The 18,178-nt window shown below is 43.6% G+C and overlaps 1 pseudogene; it reads right to left on the reverse strand.

Moving 5' to 3' along the window:
- Positions 1-689: 689 nt before the first annotated feature.
- On the reverse strand, positions 690-971 carry LOC118707937 (annotated as a pseudogene).
- Between the last annotated feature and the right edge of the window lie 17,207 nt (positions 972-18,178).

Raw genomic sequence — 18,178 nt, forward strand, 5'->3', positions numbered from 1 at the left:
ACGCCATCTGGACCACAGTACTGAGATTGTTGGCTTAGTGCAAGTCTCATGGGGACCCTTCGAACATAGGAAGAAATAAAAAGTTCATGCCCATGCTCTAGACTCTAGAGTCTAGAGTGAGCCTGCATTGAGTCTTTGTCCTGAGGTCTTTTTATCCTTTTTTTTATTTTTGCAAGGTGAGAATCTTAGGGGAGGGTTTTAGTAGAGTAGTCATCAGCTTTCCAGGTTCATCTTTAATATGCTGATGTATTCAAATGAGTCTATAGAGGAGTTTTGGATTATTCTTTGGCCTGTTTTACTTTTATCTTAGGTCTGTTTGGCTTTCATGGGGTTTTTGTTGTTTTGTCTCAAAGACTTCCTCTGTCCTTGGCTTTAGCTGGCACCAATGGCATTAACTGGGTCTTTGTTTTCTATTTTCCCAGGCCAGGGTGATTTAAGCTACTACTCTCTGGGTAGGAGGACAGAATAAACAATTTGTTCTCATGTGTCCTTGGTTAGGGAAGATAAGATCTTGCAATTCTCAAGCTGGCTGCAAGCTGCCCACACTGTCTGGCCTTGATTTAACTTTCCTGTCTCAGTTTCCCCATTCCACTCACCAGGGATTTTCCTAGCTTCTTACTATCCTGCTCCAGCACAGGTTGTTCAAGGCGGCCATGTTGGTTTCAGTGGCCTCTTTCAGGTCATTTTTGATGTCCTGCACTTTGGTAGCCTTTTTACCATGCGCTGTTGCTCCTGGCAGCCTGCGGGTCATCTCTGCCGTCCTCTCCATTCAGCCCGTTAATGTGTAGGACCCTCATTTACCCACAATGCTGCTTTTCCCAGACTCCCCAGCACCCAGCAGCAGCAGGCAGTGTGTGGCCCCTGTAGACCTGCTTGTCCTGCAGCTGCTTCTCAGTCTTTTCTGTTGACCTCTTGCTCTGCTTCTCTTCCTAGTGATGGTCCTCGGTCTTACTGTTTCCGAGGCAACCCATGCTCCATCTCTCAGCTTGACCCAAGGGGCTGATGGTGCTCTGACCAAAGCAGGAGCTTCTGCCCTCCCACTCTTATTGGCTGGGCCCGGTGCCCTCCCTACCCTAAATGGCCCAGGAGGGCAGTGGGTTGGAAAAGGGGAGGAAGGAGAAGGCGGCTGTGAAGGGTGTGGAATAAGGAGGAGTTGTGTGTCTCTTTCTCTCTCTCTCTCTCTCTCTCTCTCTCTCTCTCTCTCTCTCTCTCTTTAAGGTTTGTAGAGAAAGAGGAAGGGAGAGGCAGAGAGAAAAACATCAATGTGAGAGTGAAACATGGGTGGACTACCTTCTGCACACCCCCCTATCTCCCGGAGCAGGAATCCAACCAGCAGGGGACAATGCCCAACCAAGTGAGCCACACTGGCCAGCATATTTTCCTTTCTTTCTTTATTTGTATATTTTACTTTCTCCCAGAGGCAGGTTTCCCCTCAATAAACTTTCTGGAAGGATCCCATTGCCTGCTCCTCCAGTTCCCAGTTTGCTAGGCTTAATTTTTTTCTCTGATTCCCCATTTCCCAAAGTAAACCAGTTATAGCCTCATAGGTAATCATCAAGGCACCCGGAGGCTGTGAACACGTGAGCACTGGTAGTCACTTTTATGTCCAGATTCAGGGGGTGGAAAACAAAGAGAATTAGTGCATCTCTAAATCCAGCTTCATTTGTTGACAGGGAGAGAAACGAGGCCCGGTAAAATGGAAAGATGCCTTTCTCAAAGCTGATGATATGTTGCAGTAAAGGTGAGCCCAAATGTCTTGTACTTGACCTGTGCTTATGAAGTCCCATGCTTCATCATTTAGAGCAGAATTTCTCATCCTCGGGACTATCAGCATTTTGAGCCACATAATTCCTTGTTATCAGGTACTGTCCTGTGAATTGAAAAAGTTTAGCAGCATCTCTGGTCTCTACCCACTGGATGTCAGCAACATGACCCCTCACCACACTGTCCTCACTCCCACCCCCAACCCCCGTGGTGACCCACATGTTCCCAGACATTGCTAATTATCCCCTGGCTTGTAAAATTACCCCCAAATTGAGAACCACAAACTTAAAGACATAGAGGTTACTCTGGTCTAAATGTGTTCCCTGCAACTCATATTGTGGGCGAAAAAGTGGTTCTACAGAAAGTAACCTCACAGGGTAATCTGATAATAAATTCCTAACTGGGCAGGTCTTACCAGGTAGTAATGCCCCAGGCACATAACTTCTTGGTAAAAGCTTTATGTTTGCCTTAACCAAGCCCTGCCCATTGTTCTTGTGCATTTAGGTCAGTGGTCAGCAAACTCATTAGTCATCAGAGCCAAATATCAACAGCACAATGATTGAAATTTCTTTTGAGATCCAAATTTTTTAAACTTAAACTTGTTCTAATGCCACTTCTTCAAAGTAGACTCGTCCAGGCCGTGGTATTTTGTGGAAGAGCCACACTCAAGGGGCCAAAGAGCCTCATGTGAATCGCGAGCCACAGTTTGCCAACCACGGATCTAGGTTAACACACCTTTGAAATAAGTGTAACCATCCTCAAGAGAGCACAATCTTCTGAACTATCCTGTAATCAGCCCCTGCCTTGCTGTCTCCCACCTCCATGCCATCTTCCTTAGGGTCTCTCCTTAATTTCGGGCGCCTAAAAGAAACTGCACTCTCCAGAGCACTCGAGCTCTTGCTTCCTGGTTGGTTTTGGCTCAAGAAAACTCTTATAAAAATTCTATACAGGTTTGGACACTTCTTACATTGATAGTATGTTGAAATCTAACCCTCAGAAGGTGGGGCCTTTGGGAGGTGATTGGGTCAGAATGAATGGAATTGGTGCTCTTATGAAAGACACCTGCGAGAGCTCCCAGCCCTTTCAACCACAGGAGGAAACAGCGAGGAAAAGTCAGGTGCCTGGAACATGGCCCTCACATCTCCATGCTGGCACCTTGACCTCAGACCTTCAACTGTGAGAGATAAGTTCCTGTTGTGTATAAGCCACTCCGTCTCTGGTATTTTGTTATAGCATCCTGAACAGTTCCGACCAAGAAAGAAATAGAGTCTCCCAAGAAAGACACACCAGAATAACCACGGCAGATTCTTCCCTTTCCTCTATCCATTCCTTCTTCCTGTTCTAAACACATTTTGCCTGATGGCAAGACAACTCTGTGCTTGTCTTCTGTTTTTCCAAGGAAACAAATGTCTCCCTTTCTTCTTGGGGCTTCTGACCCTAGTGGCTCTCCCCAACACACTGGCCAACTCTTGGGTAACTGGGATCTCGCAGGAGCAGCTGAGAGGGTAAAAAGACGCTGCTTTTGTGGGGAAGTGCTTCCTTTTTCACAGGCCAGAACTTGCACTGTGGCAATGCAATGTGCTGAGTAACCGATCGACCGTGAGAAGGAAGAAGCTGCCGCGTTGGTGGCCTTGGATTGTGGCTGTCCGGGCTGTAAATGAGCACCTTACTAGTAATGTCAGCTTAATTGATCAAGAAGGGCCACAGGCCAGCCTGGTGATTAGAAATGAGGCTTGATGGGGGAGATAAGAGTTCAAGCGAAGGACTTGTATGCATACATATAAGCAAAACCAATGGACCAAAAACTCTGGGGAGGGAGGGCATGTATGGGAGTGGGGGTGGGGCAATGGTAAGATATGCTCACATATAATACCTTAATAATAAAAATAAATAAAAAATAAATGAGGCTTGAATTCCAGCTCTGCCACTGGCCACCTGTGTGACTTTATTTTCTTTCTGAACCTCAATTTCTCCATCCATTAAGTGGCAACATCGTTGTGAGGTTTAAATGAGATGTGCATAGGACCCAGCATTCAGGAATGGGTCCGTACGTGGCTGGTGTTATCATTGATGTTGGTTTATATCCTTTTCAGGAATGCCTTATCTAAAGAAAATTCTGCCCATCCCAAAAAACAAACCAAACAAATTGTGTACAATCACTTAACTTCAGCTTCTCTCTGTAAAAGCTGTTAAACGACCATCCTCACTACACACTGTAAAACACCCAGCCTTGTCTTGGCTGCAGGGTGGGGTCAGGGTGAGTTTGAGGATAGAAGGTGTGGCAGTAAGTAAGCTCCATTAGCCATGTGGTTGGTGAAACACTCAAGGGGGCTGGATTTCTGTACATCACCATTCCAAAATAAAACTTTGTTTCTCTTGCCGAAACCGGTTTGGCTCGGTAGATAGAGCTTTGGCCTGAGGACTGAAAGGTCCCAGTTTCGATTCCGGTCAAGGGCATGCACCTGGGTTGCGGGCACATCCCCAGTGGGGGGTGTGCAGGAGGCAGCTGACCAATGTTTCTAACTCTCTGTTTCTCTCATCGATGTTTCTGACTCTCTGTCCCTCTCCCTTCCTCTTTGTAAAAAAATCAATAAAATATATTTATATATACTATTAAAAAAAAACTTTGTTTCTCTTAAACCTTTTCCTCCAGTCTGAATCAGCTTTTCTCCTAGAAAGAATGGAACTCCTCAGGTCTGCCACAAAGCAGTCATTGCTGCATTTCATGCCTCAAACGTTAGGAACAGGATCACCACAACTCGCATCTCCTTCTCTCCTTTTACAAACCAGGTTGCCAAGCTGAGCACCATTTCTGCATCTTTTCCATCAGCAACCGCCAGCCACGAGGGCCCGTCTGTTTCTTCACCCACTTGTACACTGCTGTTTTGTAAGCGTCAGGGAAATGGTACACCTTCCAGCAGAGATGCTTTAAATGTCCTCGCCTCTGGGGTTTCCACAGTGAATGCTGGTTCTTGTCCCTTGTACTTCCTAACCTGGATCCTGGGGTTGAGTCCATTTGAGTAAAAGAGCAAATCTGAGGAAGGGGGTGGGGGTGGGGCTCATCCCCAGAGCTGGGGCTTGTCATGTCCTGGCTGATGTGCAGCAAACAAATCCTCCACGGAAGTTCCATCATCCTTAGTTTCTTGGCAAGTATTTAGTTATCGGAGTTGTGTTATGGTTAAGAAGGTGGGTTCTGGAGAGAGTCTCTCCAGGGTGCAAATCTTGGCTCCACCCCTTACTAACTGTGAGACCTCTGGCGAGGTATTCTTCGCTGGACCTCAGTTTCCTCATCAGTTGATTGGGAGAGGATAGTAATCTATCTATATAATAATCTATATAAAGAGGGAAAATGCAAATTGACTGCCACGCCATCACAAAGCTGGCAGCCCCCCAACAGCAGAGGTGGGGTTTCCATAACACAGGATGGCTGTGCCCAAAGTGGAGGCTGTTTCTGTAATGAACTTTAATGAGCAATCAGCAGGGACCTGAGACTGTGAGGTGCTGGGCCGGGGCAGGGGACCCTGTGGGACTAGACGGGGGACCTGAGGCTGTGCCACCCCACCTCGCCCAGTAGGGCTTGACAAGGGTGGGGCTGGATCTCAACCAATGGGAGTGGGGCCAGCTGGGGCTGGGTCTCGTGTGATTTTGAGGCACTGTGGGTGGTCAGGGACTTGACTCTGGATCCCCCGGCACACCTCAGACTCTGACAGGAGGAAGATTTTCATATATATTTTACTAATTTTCTTTCATTTCTGACATTTCTATTATAGAGAAAGGGCAAATAGCAATATTAAAATATTTCCTCCAATTAATCCCCTTTTAATGTGCACACATTTTGTGCACTGGGCCATTAGTAATAATATAATAAAAATAGTGACCTACAAGTTTGTGGTAAAGAGCTGAAGGGTTGCTAAAAAGTATGGAAAGCACCTAGAGCAATGCCTAGAGTAGAGTAAGCTTGAATAAATGTGATATATAATTAGTATTAAATCCCTTGTGGCCCTAGCCAGTTTTTGGCTTAGTGGATTGAGCATTGGCCTACAGACTAAAGGATCCTGGGTTTGATTCTAGTCAAGGCCACATGCCCAAGGTGCGGGCTTGATCCCCAGTAGGGGATGTGCAGGAAGCAGCTGATCAATGATTCTCTCTCATCATTGATGTTTCTATCTCCCTCTCTCTTCCTCTCTAAAAGCAATAAAAATATATTTTAACCAAAAAAAAAAAAAAATGCCTTGTGCCTTCCTGAAGGAGAGAGAGAGAGCTGGTTGTCTGGCAGGCTGGCTGAGGGAATTCTCTGTAGATACACATTAGGATGGCCCTAGAATGTGGGGAAACCAGCAGCTGTTTAGCACAGGGCTTCTCCTTCTCAGCACTTCTGACATTTGGGACCAGATACTTATCTGTCATGTGGATCTCCTTTGTATTGTAGGGTGTTCAGCAGCCTCTGCCTATGAAATACCATTAGCACCTCCTTATCTCCCGCTGTGACAGTGTAAAACATCCTCCAACATTGCCAAATGTCCCCTGGGGGACAACAACTTCCTTAGCAGAGACCTGAAGCCAATGTAGCCAATGCAAGAACCCTCAGGGTGCTGGCATTGACTTGACTATTATTCCTAGAGCCAGTTAGCTCAGCATAGCCTATGCCAGATGATTTCAACCCTTCCCCTTGGTTTTTCTGGCAGTCCAACTTAAATACATTTATTTGGCTATACATGTGTATTGTATGGAAAAACTGGTCTAAAGACAGAAGCAACAAATTATGCCTCTATAAAAGGGAAACTTTTTAAGTATAAATAGTGCTGGAGGCTTCTTAAGGTTGGTTAAAAATAGCTGTCACCTCCTGGAATTATGTGAGCTGGTGACCTGGGTAGCTGGTTTCTAGCAATGTCATGGGGGGCTGATGTCCCCTGTGGCTTTCCCTATGTCCTCGGCCTCCACCACAAGAACATGCTAAATATGTGCTTTGTATTCCACCTTGGTCCATGTTCTTTACTTCCTCCCAGAACAATTCCCACAGGGCCACTGGGGGATCAACTCCTTGGGAATCCTGGAATGTTGGAAACGACCCAAGAGGCCTGGGAAACAGCCTCTCCCCACTTTCACGGTGGTCTGCGCCAAGGTGGCCAGTTAACTTCCTCTTTTTGGAGTATTCAACGGTGATTTTGGGAAAAATTTATTTTTATTGTTGAAAGCATTACAGATGTCTCCCCACCCATTAACCCCTCCCCTACTGAGCTATCCACAGAGATTTTTTGAGAAGATGTTCTCAGGTCTTGGTTATCTGGGGATCTTGTTAAGTACAGGTTATGACTCCATAAAGCTGGGAGGGACTTGAAATTGTGCATTTCCAACAAGTCGGGTGACACTGGAACTCAATGAGAATTAAGGTGCCAGTGGACAAATCTACAAAAGGTCTCCTGTTTCAGCACCTCTAACAGGGTTTTCAGCAACAGTTTGGAAGCAGCAAAGAGGCACTTTTATTGTTGGAAAGAAGAAACACCTAGGGTAAGATTTTATCCACAAAAACAAGCACCTTCTTTTACTCTCCTCCGGGGTATATCGAGGCCGGATGGACGGAGATCAGTACTGAAGGATATTCCTTTGGCCGGTGGTTTTTCTTCCTCGTGTTCTCTTATATTTCTGCTATGTGTGCAGCACACAAACTCTTTTCAAGAAGCAGAGGCAGGGAGTGGGGAGGGCAGGAGTCCGGGGGAAGTATTGGGGGCCTTCCCAGCATCAGAGTGAGCCCCCAGTCAGTGCTGGCACGTGGGCACAGCAGGCGCTGGTGGCCACTCTGTGTGTGGTGTGCAGGGCTCTTGGAAATTCCTCATGAATGACCAGGAGGAGCTTAAGAGACGATTGGCATAAGACACTGCTGTAAAGTACATTGGTTTCCCAAGGATTTTGCAAGTGCTCACAAAAGTATAAAGGATAACCTGAGCCCTATGGGCCCTTTATGAATGGGAGATTATGGTCAAGCTTTGCCACAGCCTAAGGGTGCAGAACAACAGGGCCATTGTGGGGCCAGGCATTCATGTTGAAGATAAAATTTTAGCTGGGTGGTCCAAGATAATGGAGGTATTTATGACTCCGGCTAAGCATATGTATGTTGGACTGATCCACAGATTACCCATACAGAGTCTGGGCTCATGTAGGCACCAGAGGGGTGAGGCCAGCCAGGGTACAGATCCGGGATAAAGGGGCCAGTGATCAAAGCGACTCAGGAGGACCAAAGAGCTGTTTATCTGTGACCCGGGGATACAATGAGATGAGGAATACCATTGCACTGAAAGCTGGGGCTGGTTTCCAAGAGTATCCTCAAACCTCCGAACTTCAGAGAAAATGCTCTCAGTCCATCACCCAGAGGGAAAACACACACTAGAGAAACATCAGTGGCTGTCAAGGAATTGCGAAGCTCGGTGACCCAGTGACCCATATGCAGCTCCACAGTTGGGATCAGGGAGGACAAATCACTGGCATGACTGTGACTTGCTGAGTGACCTTGGACCAGTCCTGTAGTCTTTCATTCTCCTCATTTGCTGCGGACAGAGGTTGACTGTGGCCAAAGTGGCCAAGCCCCAGCAGAACGCAGCACAAAGACCACACTTACTTCATTTCATTTTGCCCATGAAAGACACTGTAGAGGCCTGCTGGCACACGCCTCTGAGAATGCTGGGTAAGGACTAGACTTTTCCAGAGCAGTAAGGACTAGACTTTTCCAGAGCAGGAGTATCAAATGTGTGAGGTGCCACACCCCTTGTCAGCCTTAGAAAAAAATTGACATATATATTTGATGAGTTCTGACATGTATATAGTCTTGATGTTTGAGTATCACCATTGTGATAAGGAATATAGACATCATTCTCAAAAGTCACTTATACACTAATAACCCTTTCCTTCCTCACCCTCCCATCACCAAGTAACCACTGATCTACTTTCTGTCACTTTATTTTATTTATTTTTTAAAACATATTTTATTCATTTTTCACAGAGAGGAATGGAGAGGGATAAAGACTTAAAAACATCGATGAGAGAGAAGCATCTATCAGCTACCTCCTGCACACCCACCACTGGGGATGTGACTGCAACCAAGGTACATGCACTTGACCAGAATCAAACCTGGGACCCTTTAGTCTACAGGCTGATGCTCTATTCACTGAGTCAAACTAGGGCTGTCACTTTATTTTTTTTAATACATTTTTATTGATTTCAGAGAGGAGGAGAGAGGGAGAGAGAGATCAAAACATCAATGATGATAGAGAATCATTGTTCAGCTACTTTCTGCATGCCTCCCACTGGGGATTGAGCCAGCAACCCGGGTATGTGCCCTTGATCGGAATCGAACCCAGGACCCTTCAGTCAGTAGGCTGATGCTCTACCCACTGAGCCAAACTAGCTAGGGCTACTTTCTGTCAAGTTAGATTAATAATGCATCCCCTAAAATTGTATATGTGTGCGAACAGAGTATACAGTATCTACAGTGGGAATTCTTTACTTGACTTAATGATTTTAAGATTCAGCACTCTTGTATGTATCAGTAGCTTGTTCTTTTTACTGCTGAGTAGTATTGCATTCTATGGATATGCTACAATGTGTTTGTGCATTCACCTGTTGAAGAACATTTTGGTTTTGTCCAGATAGTGACCTTCCCAAATAAAGTTGCTGTGAGCATTCATGTTCAAGTCTTTGTATGGACACATATTTATTTCCTCTGGGAATGGACTACCTAGATCATATGGAAATCATATAACTTTTTAATAAGCTTCCAAATTATTTTCCAAAGTGATTGTACCATTTTACGGTTTATCAGCAGAGTGGGAGTTTCAGTTGCTCCACATCCTTGCCAGTGGTTGGTGTGGTCAGTCTTTTTAATATTCACTGTTCTCATGGATTTGTATAAGTACCTCAGTATGCTTATCTCAGTATAATTTGCATTTCCCTAGTGACTAATGATGTTGAACATCTTTTTATGCATATGCTTGACATTTAAAAATCTTCTTTGATGAAGTGCCTGTTCATATCTTTTGTCCATTAAAAATGAGTTGTTCGTCTTGATATTGAATTGCAAGAATTGTTTATATATTCTAGGTAAACTCCTCTTCAGTTATGTTTCCTCCTGTTTTATACCTCACAGAGGCATTTGGAGAACCGAGTTGAGGGGGGCAGATAGTACTACTAAGCAGGTGTGTTTCATTCTAGAGTCCCTGGTGTATTAGGAGTTGCTTCTCTTGCCAGATCTTCTCTTTCACCACAATGTTTTAAGGTCTTTATATGCCACACAGCACAGTTTCAAGCATAATCCTAGTACTATACATACTACACACTTTGTCACCCTCTGTCTGAAAGTGGGTGATTTGGTTATCTGAACAACCCAGTATTCCGGAACAGGTATTTGGGGTGATGACAGAGAAGATTACTGCATTTGAGCTTCAGCCAGTACAACCAACAGCATGTTATAGAAGAAGGAAGTATTTGGATTCATTTTATGTCTCTAGTTATAAATTGCAAGTCAGCTGTGGTCTTCCACCACTCTCTATCTTATTTAAAGCAATACTAGTATTTGTGTTCTTTCCCCACAATTTTCTTCTTTATTTGGTAACACAGGGCACTTTGTCCTTGTATATTAAGTCATCATGTTGTATGCTTTAAATATATACAATTTTATTTGTCAATTATAACTCAATAAAAAAACTAGCATCAATGTAGCAGTTGCTATTGCTGCAAAGAAAGGATCTTCTTTAAGAAGAAAGAAAGAAGAAGAAAAAGAAGAAGGAAAACAACAACAACAATAAAATGTCAATAAATACTTATCTATCAACAATTGAATCTACAAAAAAAAAATGAACAGACAGAATAAAAATAGACTCACAAATACAGAGAACTTATTGTTGGTTGTTAGATGGGGGGGTCTGAAAGGAAGAACCAAAAAGGTAAAGGGATTAAGAAACACAAATTGGTTGTTATGGAATAGTCATGGGGATATAAAATACAGCGTAGGGAATATAGTCAATAATTTTCCAATAACTAGGAGTGATGCTGGATGGCTGAAGGATTTACTGAGGTGATCACTTACTAAGTTATGTAAGTCTGGTCACTGGGGTGTATACCTAAAATTAATATAATGATGTAGATCAACTGTAATTGAAAATAAAAAATTATTAAAATTGCAAAAACAAACAAACAAACAAAAACAACAACAACAAAAAAGGAATGATCCCAAACCTATGGTTCTGAACAACCACCATTTGTTCAGGAGTCTGCAATTCTGCTGATAAGAGCTAGGTGTGGCCTACCTCAGCAGGGCTCTCACACACACACCTGCAGTTATATGGAACTTTAGTCTCTCTGTCTGTACTTAGCTCATCAGAGTTCAGCCACGCATTACTGTCAGCCTCGCTGTTTCTGTCTCTGATTCCAGTTGTTTTTTTGTAGCACTGAAACGTGCTTCTGGCATGACTGTCTGATGTCTGAGTCCCTCTCCTATGCTGCTGGGCCCAGTGGGAACTGTAGCCCTCGAGGAACTATGTTGATTCTGGTTCCATGAGAGGCAGACCCTGAGGAAAACAACTGAGTGTGAGCAGCTCATCCCAGGAAGTGGAGAGGTGGGGAAGTGAGAGAAGGGAGGGGAGACAGTCAGTATAGGGTGTGCTAATGGAGAGGCTACCACTGTGAGAAGCTGGGGCACAGTCCTACTGACAATCCTGTCCCATCCAAGAGACAAAAAATGGGACCTTTGCTGGGACAGAAGGTCTTCCAGGTGAGTGCTATGTAGCCACTTTATTTGTTCCAAATCTTTGCTTCTGAGCTTTCCCCCTCAAGGCTCCACTGCAAAGGGATTGTGGCCCCTGAGGCTGGGTTTAGTCAGCTAGTTTCCTGTTTACCTACATTAAGTCCACTATAAGCAGGTAATGTCCAAGGACCTGGCAGGTAATCACAGAATACAAATGGACTCAAACAGTGCCAGAAGCAAGTCTGATCTGTTTTCTTTCGGGGTGTAATCATTTAAATTCACCTTTGTTGAGCTAAGCCGCTGGATTCTTGCATTTAAGGGCTCTGGTGGGCCAGTCAGGGCATCGGCTGCACCTGTTACAGCTTTCCGTGGATCAGCAGGCTGGGATGCTCCGAATAAGCCACCGCTCCTTCATCTTGTGCCGGCATCACCAGAGAGCTGCTTTTAGTGAAGCAGCAGATATTTTCAGTGATTTATTATGACATGTTTTGTTACTCAGGATGACGGATTACAGAACATTACAGTAATCCCTTGCAGGCTCATGATTTAAAAGCTCACAAAGGAATTTAAGCAGTTGGAAGTAAGCTAGCTTAACAGTAGGAAGAGTTTAAAATGGCCCGATTTCTCAGAAGATACTGTGTTAAAGCTTGCATAATGTGGCTTTGGAGCTTTCTCTGCTCTGACCACTGATTTGGTCTCCTCTCCTGCCCATAACCAGCTATGCTTTTGATCAGTTGTATAGATTTATACCGATCTGAGTAGCTTCTTGCTTTCCAGGCTGAATAACCTCAAGTAGTACCAACCTTCATCTGTAGGCTAATTGATTGATACATTCATTTATTCAGGAAGCATTGTTGAGTGTATTTGTGCAACCAATATTAAGGGGCTCAGTGACTAAAAAGCTTAGTATTTGCTTGCATTGTCCCAATGTCAAACCTTCCAGTTAAGGCAGGGAAAAAAAACTGATGTCTTAATCCAAAGGCTGTCATGCAGGATGAATTCTCTCTAGCTCAGGGCCAGAGTTTTTCTTTTATTCTATCCTTCAACTGCTTGAATGTGGCCCACCCACACTGAGGAGGACAATCTGCTTCACTCAGTGTATCAATGTAAATATTAATCTGATCCAAAAACACCCTCACAAAGATACCCAGAATAATGTTTGACCAAATATCTGGTCAAATACCCGAGTCACCATGTGACCCGATTGTTAACACATAAAATTAGCCATCCCAATATTCTTTATGCTTTTTAGTGACACTATGGTATGGATGTGCCTTAATTTGTTAAATTAATCTCCTGTTGATGGGCATTTGATTATTTCCAGTATTTGGTTATTATGAATAGTTCTGAGATTAATAGCCTTGAGCACATATATTACATGTGTATGCCACCACATTTATGGGACAGTTTCCTAGAGGTGAGATCTCTGGGTCAAAGGGTGAATATATATGTGATTGCCTCTCCATATGGGCTATGCCATTTTGTAATCTACCAACAGTGTATGAAAGCACTTGTCCATGGGGAAACAGGTGTCCAAGGTTGGTCAAGGAAAGCATCACTGCCCTTGGCTATGGAGGTTGGTTCAGGGCCAAGCTGGCCAATGAGAGTGATCAGGGGGAGGGTGCCATCTTCTAATTTGCACAAAAGTGTCATGTGCTGATTCAGATCCTTAGCCTGGGTTTTCCTTAAAGGCAGAGCCTGAGACAAGGATTTGAGTCAAGTGGCTAATTGGGAGGCGGCCCAGGAAATCGGATGAGCAAAGTGATGCAGGGTAGTCAATGCAGCAGGTCCTCAGATAACATTGTTTTGTTCAAGCTCAGTTCATTCTAACCTTGATGAGAGAAAACAGAACAAAACAAAACAAAACTCAATCCCCAGCCAGGGCCACTGTCTGTGAAGAGTTGGCATGTTCTGCATGGGTTTTCTCCAGTTGCTTCAGTTTCCTCCAACATCCCACAGATGTGCACGTGAGGTCAATTGGTGTGTCTACATCAAGCATGTTAAACTCATGGCCTACAGGCTGAATGCCTTGTTTATTTTCCCCGTGTTAGCCTTTGAGTTTGACATGCTTGGTCTATGGTCCCATGGTGTGTGTGTGCATGTGTGTGTGTGAGTGTGCGCACACACATCCTGTCCAGGGTTGGTCCACCTTACTCCCCGAGTGCGAGGAAAAGCTCCCATCACTGAGACTCTGAACTGAAATAAGAGGTTTGGAAAATCATTATGTTAGTTATTTTTATTAATCTTTCTTAAATGTGTGTATAGCTCACATTTATGTCAATGTTTATTAGAAATGCTGGGTCTTTATTTAGAGGTTTGGTGATGTTTTTATGACAAGAAATATACCATAGAAGCTTAACTCTCATTTATATCAATTAACATATGTAAAATTGGTCTCATTATACCTCGTTTCACTTGAAGTGTCCAAGAACCTATTGACAACGTTAAGTGAGGACTTACTGTAAAAGGCCTGTCAATGAGTGAGTTATTGCTGTGGGTTCTCACTCATTGAGATGGGCTCTCTCCTGCTGGGGACTCTGGAAGACACAGTCTGGGGCATGTCTCTGATCTGCTTAGTAGAGAGCTAAGGAAGCTGGGGCATTTATCCACCAACTGGTTGAATGTTGCCCCGGGGGCTTTAGGTGTCTGACACTTCTTGGCTGCCCTGCAGCCCCAGGTGGAGAAGAGGGAGAGGCAGGCAGGCACTGGAGGTAGAAAGCAGCTAGTGTGCAGCTGCAGGTGAACATGAGGTGGGCCAAGTAGATGTGGTCACAGGGTCTTCTTCAGGGCTTCCACTAAGAATTCCCACCCAACATTGCTTATCTAGGTTGACCACACTGTTCAGTAACCTCTCTTCCCTTTCTTAAGCAGAAGTTCCTAGAGGTTACGGACTATTTACATTCATACCTAGCATGATATCTGGGTCATATCCATGTACAGTTTGTATTTATCAAATGAAAAGATGCCCCTATCCGTGTTTGGGGTTCTCCTTGTGCCCTTTACTCCAATAGTACTCCAAAGATAAGACAACAGTGTTCCCAGCTGCTGCTGACCACAGCGAGTGTTGGCAAGGAATTCTATTCAGTGTCCCTGCATTAACTGCTCTCAGCCCTCCCTCTGGATGCTGAGGCAGAAGGCCCGCATAGCTGGGCTGATCTATCACTCTCTTCCGTCCCCTCTTCTGGCAGGAAGCAAACTTTTACTTTATGTCTCGGCAGAGCCAGGAAAAGTCCTCACCATGCTCTCACTCTCTCCATCAAGAAGGCCTTCTAGGCTGGCTGGCTGTCTTTGGGTTTGCAAAGGTGAGCAGGTTCACTGCTGCCCAGATGCCTGGCTGGTGTCTGGGCCTCAGGCAGGTTCCTTCACCAGCTTTGCGGTCATGTAGAGAGAAGCCTCTTCTGTCAGCTAGGGATAAACTTAATCCTCTAAGCAGTGATTGATGCAAAATTTCCACACTGGCAGGGCTTGGTGCAGCCATCTGGTTGGAAGGGGGATTAGGGAACTTGTATTAAAGGGCCTTAGTTTGATAGGCACCTCAATATCACTTGGGTTGTATGTTAGTTTGGGGTGACTTCATGGAAGGGTTGGTACACATTATACGAAAGCTAACAGGTGCTAGCCATTGCTTGGCCTCTCAGTCCTAATGAACAAGACTATCCCACAGATAGAATTATACAGGAATGTGATGGGGGAGAGGCAGAGCAAAGCCAGAGAAGGAGACCTGGATGGACCTTAATCTATAAAAAACTCGCCTGTCTCCTGCTAGTTTTGTTTTTAAACAATGCATGTGCTTTTGTAGGCAAATCAGAATAGCCATCACTCTTAAAAGTTGGGGGGGGGGGGGAGGTTGAAAATCTGCTGTTTTTACTGTTAAAGTTTTTAATAAATTCCTCGAACCAGGTATGCAATCCAGACCCTTAACTTCCCAGCTGCTGGTGCTGTAGAATTGTCTCCATCTGTCTACCCATGAAACCATGTTTATCACTCATTAACTGATCTGCAGAGATATTGGAATTTATCATTCTACTGTGTTTCCCTGAAAATAAGACATCCCCTGAAAATAAGACCTAGCGCGACTTTGGGAGAAAAAATTAATATAAGACACTGTCTTATTTTCGTGGAAACAGGGTCGTAGTTCACTGAATGAAAACATATGTGTTGCCAGAAATTCATTGTCAAAGAAAAACATTTAATATTGGTAACTAGAAAATAAAAAAGAGGCCAAAGTGTCCAACTCAAGTCAAAATTCTTTCCACAAAATAAATGTGATTTGGTGAAGTAACAAATAGAATTTTTTTCCTATGCGTACATTTACATTTTTGGAAGCAGAATCGTGTTCTTACACCAGGGACCTAGGCTTTAAATCACACAGATTGCATACCTCTATGGGATTTAAAGCATGGAAGTCTTACTAAGGTGAGAGAATGAGTCAGTGGCAAACATGAAGTTGTTCTGTGGCTTGATTTATTCTTTGCGGGTCTCTAAGCAACCAACATGAAGATGCCTGTTTTTATGTAGCTCAGTCCCTGAAAATCCTCAGAGAGTTCCATGCCCTGAAAACCAGTCATTTCAAACCATACCTTGAAGTAGTGCCAGTCTTTAGACTTTTAGTAATAATGATTGTCAACTATGTCGTATCACTTATGTATCCCTTTATAAAAGAAAATTCTTTCAGTTCAACGTAAACCCACAATTTTGAATATTCATAGTATGGATAGCCAAGGCAGGAAGCCAGTACCATTAACAGAACAATTTACCGTATTTTTCGGACCATAAGATGCTCCAGACCATAAGACGCACCAGTTTTTAGAGAAGGGAAATGAAGAAAAAAAGATTCTGAAACAAATAGTGTCCTAAAATATTTTATGTGCATTAAAACCCAACATCACAGTCATAAACACATGTAATCAACCCTGTAAAGTAAACAGCAGCATTTAGAACCATTTTAGAGCCGGGCAAGCACACAGAGACCACACAGAGCTGGGCAAGTAAAAAAACTTTTTTTTAAAAGTATATGTGTAGACTATATTTGGACCATAAGACGCAGGGACTTTTCCCCCCCACTTCTGGGGGGAAAAAAGTGCGTCTTATGGTCCGAAAAATACGGTAAATCTCAGATGCTCTGTCCCATTGTCCCCATATACCACTGAAACATCTCAATAATCCCAATACTCAAAATCCAGAAGTAAACTATGGAAAAAAGTTCATACACATTATAATAATTGTATTCAAAAGTCATATCATCTCAACAATGGAGTCTACTATGATTTATTATAAAACATATGCACACCACCACCCCATATTTTTTTTTTATCATCATTGTGTTTATTTTGTGTATTTGGGCTTTGCTTTTTGAGTCATAAAGCTCATGCAAATGCCTATTCAATTGTGACTACAAAGTCGATCTGAGTTGGTGCTAACATAACAAAAATTCCAGGTCCAGCTGTATAATACATAGGTCAAATTGAACAGGGTTTGAATATTATTAGTTTATAAAACATTGTATTAGTGTCAAAATGAGTGCAAAAGACAGAAGGTAAAGTGTTTTTAAGTAGTTTTATAGACAGAATATTATTTGCTATAAAGAAGAAATGTGACACCCAGCATAATAATGATATAAAGTTGCTAGTCCCATAAAAACTGACATTACTTTTCATATTCAATCTAAAAACATTCAGTCAACTGTCAGGCCTGCTACTGCAAGTGCTGCAGGGAAAGAATTTCTTAAAGCAGTGCCATCCATCTGCCTCAGTTTTCCAGGTGATTATGAGAAGATTGGAGTCTATTTCTCCACTTTCCTTTCTGTGCACATTTACACAGCATTGCCCTCTGCTTACCCTTTTCCATTTGCTCCCACATTTCTACCAACTTCATCTTCTTGACTGAATTGCCTAACTTCTCACCTCAGAATCCTCTAACAACCTCCCACGGCCTAAGAAATTGGTCTAAATTCCTTAGTCTGGTGAGGCTGAAACTGCCATTTGATATCCCTATCCAATAACCATTCTTCACTTAGGGCCTATGAGCTGTACATGGAAGTCACTGAGACTTCTGTAACAAAGCTTTTAGGGTAACTCACTCACCTGGAGGGGCATGACCTATTAACCTTTGTTCTTCCCCTTCTCAGGATTGGATCTAGAATGTGGACAAGATGGCTAGATCTCCTGCTGTCAACTTCTGGCCTTGATAATAGAGAAGCAGAAAGATAGACAGTCTGGGTCCCTGAAGATGCTGCCCCAACCCTGGAGAGCTGGCCTCCTAACTTCCTATCCATGAGAGAATTGCCACCTAGTATATTTTAAGCCACAGCCTTTGGACCTGTGCTATAGCTGCTGATTCAGTGGATAATGAATATGGTTGACATTGAAAGATCTCAAACTTGGCTACAGACTTCCTCTCTAGCTTCAATCACTTTGTTCTCAGTCCCAACTCAAGATACTACCAAATAGGCACGTATATTACCATCCAGGTTTACCAGTATGCCTTTTCAGTGATCTGTATCTTCCACTCCTTCCCAGAAAGGGTTTACCATCAAGAGTAATTGCTTCTTCCACCCAGCCTTTTTGCATAGTTAAAGTTGTGAGTTATGTCAGGTTCTCTGGTCCTACCTCTTCCTACCTGTGAGATCTTGAGCAACTTACAATGGAAGTACCTAACTCACTGTAGGGAAAGAAATAGTAT

This window comes from Pipistrellus kuhlii, unplaced genomic scaffold (assembly GCF_014108245.1).
Source record: "Pipistrellus kuhlii isolate mPipKuh1 unplaced genomic scaffold, mPipKuh1.p scaffold_m20_p_6, whole genome shotgun sequence".
NCBI classification, from domain to species: domain Eukaryota; kingdom Metazoa; phylum Chordata; class Mammalia; order Chiroptera; family Vespertilionidae; genus Pipistrellus; species Pipistrellus kuhlii.